Source organism: Suncus etruscus, chromosome 4 (genome assembly GCF_024139225.1).
Source record: "Suncus etruscus isolate mSunEtr1 chromosome 4, mSunEtr1.pri.cur, whole genome shotgun sequence".
Lineage (NCBI taxonomy): Eukaryota > Metazoa > Chordata > Mammalia > Eulipotyphla > Soricidae > Suncus > Suncus etruscus.
In genome coordinates this window covers 130,251,712-130,256,866 of record NC_064851.1, presented here as the reverse complement: position 1 = coordinate 130,256,866, position 5,155 = coordinate 130,251,712, and the positions used below count along the sequence as shown (strand labels likewise).

The 5,155-nt window shown below is 37.6% G+C and overlaps 1 pseudogene; it reads right to left on the bottom strand.

Moving 5' to 3' along the window:
• Nucleotides 1-237: 237 nt before the first annotated feature.
• Nucleotides 238-352, bottom strand: LOC126008005 (uncharacterized; annotated as a pseudogene).
• Between the last annotated feature and the right edge of the window lie 4,803 nt (nucleotides 353-5,155).

The window sequence follows — 5,155 nt, the reverse complement described above, 5'->3', positions numbered from 1 at the left end:
TATATCTAGGGACAAAGGAAAATGAAAACAAAACTATCAAAATTAATGTAATGTAATAAAAACAACACTAAAGGGTAAAATGCTCACATTAAAAAAGGTTTTACAATAAGAAAAAAGTCACCTACTCACCCTATTTTCAACCCCAGGTGAAAGAATTGAATCAAGGTCATGCATAAAATAATCCAAACCAGGCTCTCCATATGGAGAGCAAACTGCCTGACAGAACTACCATTTTTTTTTGGTCCCCCAATTCACAATACAGACCAGGGTTGAGTAATATATGGGGTGCAATTACTGTACCTCCTCTTTCTATACAGTAAAGAACACAGCCTATGGTAAGAATTGGGAGGCCTTATCTTTTCTTTTTTTTATTTTTTAATATATATGTATATATAAATAAAAATTCTTCACCAGTGCAACATTCCCATGACCAATATCTCACGTGTCCTTCCTCCCCACCCCACACCAGCCTGTACTCTGGACAGGCTTTCTACTTCCCTCATTCAGTCACATTCTGTTATGATAGAACTGCCATTTTTTATTGAGTACAGATACCACCCCTGGGTGGGGCAGTAAGGAGAGATAGCTCAAGCTATCAGCCAATTCCACCCAGGTTTACAAGTAAGACAATTTCTGTTCTGGGGTAAACCCAATTTTGTAAACAAACATACAAAGGAATCAGGGAAGATCTTTGTTTTAGGCAAAATAAGGTGTAACCTAACAAATTGGTACTCTAAGACAGACTCTGTCTTTTGATCTACATAACTGAACTTACCATGGTGTGGAGATAGTGGAAGAGAAGGTGGTAATTTGAGGGTGAATCCTGAGACAGTGGCAAAGGGAAATGGGCACAATGACATAGTCTGTGATATTGATATGAATGAAATACTATCATCAACAGTATTATAAATAACAATGAGTAAAATAAAATTATCTTTAAAATTATCAAGTATGTAATTTAGCATTAAACAAACCCTAACTGACTAGTCAAAGCATAAAAACCTAAATGAAAGTTAGATTAAGGAAACTACAAACATGGTTGTAAACATGGTACTTAAATAGAAATATTAATTAAAAAATAAAATTTGAATAGATCCTATAAACTATACTGTAGCAAGTCAGCCCCTGAAGAGGTTGACTGATGGAGGGATGGAGGATGACGTCTTTCCCTTCCAGCTCGGAGCACGCGTCTGCCACCCTGTCTAGCCGACGGTTCTGAGGTGAAATGGAGGGTAAACAGCTCGCAGACAGTCAGCTCATTGAAATATTTGCTTTATTCGGTGGACAAGACTGAAGTCCAAAGACTCAGCTTCAGTTCCAGCCAAAAAGCCCTGGCCTTCCACAGACTCTTGTTTTTATCCACCAGAATCAGGTACCACCCAATGGTGGGACCAGATACCAACCAATGGTGGAAGCAGAATCAGGTACTACCCTAGGGTGGGGGCAGAATGCCAGGTCACACCCTAGGGTAGGGCACAATCACCAATCAGTTTAGGGTGAGTAACATAGTAATCCCCTAAAATATTTACATACACAACACTATACAACTCAGTTTATTTGAGATTAAAAAACATAATAATTACAGAGTCATAAACTAGGAAAAATAAAGAAAATTAACAGAAGTGAATGTTAGCAATATTAGAAGGTAACTAACAGATTAGAGACATTAATATACAAAGAAATATCTGACAAAATTTAAAAGGAAAAAAAATTGCAATTGATTTTAGAAAATTATAATATTTAAAAGAGAAAATATCAAATATTTGTTCTGGTATATTAACTAACCTATATATAAATAGCCACCTGATCACATATCTAATAAATACTACATCTGATCATCATCTCATCCAAGGTGAACTTTCATCTTGGATGCACTATTTACATGTGAGAACATATATTTTGGACTTATTTAATTCAGCATATTTTATGTATATTTTTAGCTTTTGGGGTCATACTCAGCATTGCTTAGTAGTTATTCTTGGCTCTGCACTCAGGAATCACTTATGGTGGAATCAAGAGTCCATATGGGATTCCTGGTATTGAAACCTGGTTAGCAGTGTACAAGGCAGTACCTAACTTGCTATACTATTGCTCCTGCCTCAATTTTCAGCTTTTATTTATCTGGAAGTCTTTTGTTTTTATTTCATTGTCATAATCTTTCTAATATATATCTGTCTGTCTGTCTATCTATCTATTTTTGAATTTTGGATTATAATTGGCAGTGCTTCAGACTTATTCCTGGTGCTGTGCTCAGAGATTAATGCTGACAAGTTTTGGGGACGATATGGCATGTTGGGGATTGAATTCATGTTGGCTCTCTACAAGGCAAACACTACATATTTTACTGCAGCTTTGGACACACAATCTCAGTTTAAATTATAGTTAAAATATTAAGTTGGAAATTAAATATAATTATTGTTATTTTATCTTTTATCTGGAGTTAGTTCTATCTCTCTTTTTCAAGGGAAGGGCCTTCAAAGTAACACTTATAGAACAGGAGACCATTCCCAGATCTATAGGCAATTGGATGGCATAGTTTAATTCCTAGGCTCAGATGTTTTGGGGACCCCAAGGACCACATGACAATACCGGAGGACACCCTGGGTTATAATTGTGATGTCTAGGGGAGTTCTGTCATGTTACAGATTGAACTTAGTAATCTAGCATGTAAGACATGTGATCCATCCAGCCTTTAGAGCAACTTTACTGTTACCTACTTATCTCATATATATGCAAGCTTTTAATTTTTTCTCATTTTCTCTCCCAATTTTTTTTTTTTTTTTGGTTTTTGGGCCACACCCGGTGACGCTCAGGGGTTACTCCTGGCTATGCGCTCAGAAGTCGCTCCTGGCTTGGGGGACCATATGGGACGCCGGGGGATTGAACCGCGGTCCGTCTCCTAGGCTAGCGCAGGTAAGGCAGGCACCTTACCTCGAGCGCCACCACCCGGCCCCTCTCTCCCAATTTTTAATGTGATCACTTTTAAATATTTTCCCTTTTCATATATTTTAGTAGTTTATATATTTGAAATAATATGAAATAGCATATCACCCAAAATTTATATCCTTCAGGATTTCAGCATGTGACATGTGATTCTATATGAAAAATAATCTTGAAAATATCATTGATGGAAAAAGAAGAACACAGCGAAATCAGCTCTCAAGTGCCTAACCTCAAGAAGGAGTGCCTCCGCCCACAAGGATGAGGGCTAATTCCTGCCTGTCTTTGAGTTAAAGGAGACTTTTAAAAAAGTGACACCTGGAACAAAGCAAAAAAACAAATAAACAACAAAAACAACAAGAACAATACAAAGGTTGCTCGGTTTCACTCCACAGCCATGCACTTCTTACAAAACATGAACCCCATTGCAACATGGAGTAAAAATCACACACTCTTCAAGCATGGCAATGGGGAAACAATGCAGGGTAAAAGCATGCACAGAGAATAAAGACGGCAGCTCTGATGACCCCAAAATACCAACCACTTAATTAACCTCTCAGATAAGGAGTTTAGAATAGAAATATAGAAGATGTTTGTAGAACTCAAAGAAAGTATAAATCGATCTGAACAGACGGCAAATATTGAAATCAGAAAACTCCAAGCTTATATAATGGGACTGAAAAATGCAATAGAGGAAAAAGAAAAACTATGGAAAGCCTCTACAAAAGAGTAACAGCAGCTGAATACAATATTAGTGAGCTGGATAATGAGATACATAATAACTCCATACAGCAGAAGAGATTGGAAAAGAACCCTAAGACAAATGGTCAGACAATGGAAAAAATACTCAAAGATTGTGAACAGATGAAAATAGAAATGTTTGATAAATTGAACAGAATCAACATAAGAATCACTGGAGTCCCAGAAACACAGGAAGAATCAACAGTCAAGAACATCATTACAGAAAAACTCCCAGAGCTAAATACTGCATGCAACCAAATCCTGAATGTTAGAAGAGTACCAACTAAAAGAGACCCAAAGAAATGCACCCCAAGACACATCCTAGACACAATGAAGAATCCCACAGACAGAGATAGAGTACTGAAAGCAGTAAGATCAAAAAGGTAAATCACATTCAAAGGAGCATCCTTAAGATTTACAGCAGACTTGCCACAAGAAACCCTCCAGGCCAGAAGGCAGTGGTGGGATATAGTGACAAAACTCAATGAAATGAATGCTTCCCCTAGAATTATACACCCAGCTATACTCACTTTTAGTTTTGAAGGAAGTATGTATGTTTATTCACAGATAAACAACAGCTCAGAAACTTTATAGACTCAAAACCAGCCCTAAAAGAAAAGCTAAAGGGTCTACTTTAAGAAAAGAAAGACCAACAGATACACCAAACTTCTACACAAAGATGGCAATAAATCCCATGACAATTATCTCTCTCAATGTCAGTGGACTAAAGGCACTTGTTAAGAGACACAGAGTGGCAAAATGGATCAGAAAGCTGAATTCAACATTTTGCTGCCTACAAGAAACACACTGGAATAATCAAAACAAGCATAGACTCAAAACAAAGGCTGAAGGAAAATCATCCAAACAAATAGCACCCTTACAAAAGCCAGAGTGTGGGGCTTGAGAGACAGCATGGGGGTAAGGCATTTGTCTTGCATACAGAGGGATGGTTTCAAATCCCGGCATCCCCTATGGTCCCTGAGCCTGTCAGGAGCAATTTTTGAGCATAGAGCCAGGAGTAACCCCTGAGTGCTGCCAGGTGTGACCCAAAAACAAAAGCAAAACAAAACAAAAAAAAAGCCGCTGTGGTCATATTAGTATCAGCTGAAACAAACTTTTGACTCAGAAAAGTTATAAAGGACAAAGATTGTCCTTTTGTAATAATCAAAGAATATGTGCAACAGAAAGAAATCACACTACTAAACATATATGCACCCAATGATAGACCTGCAAAATATTTAATACAACTCTTGACAGAACTGAAAGAACATATCAATACCAGCACAATAATAGTGGGAGATCTCAGCACTGCCCTGACACCCCTTGATAGATCAACCAGGTTGAGACCCAACAAGACTAAATTAGCTCTTAAAATAGAAATGGAAGAAAGTTGACTATATATAGGGCATTCCATCCCCAGAAAACTGGATGCACATTCTTCACCAATGCACATGGGTCATTCTCCAGGATAGAT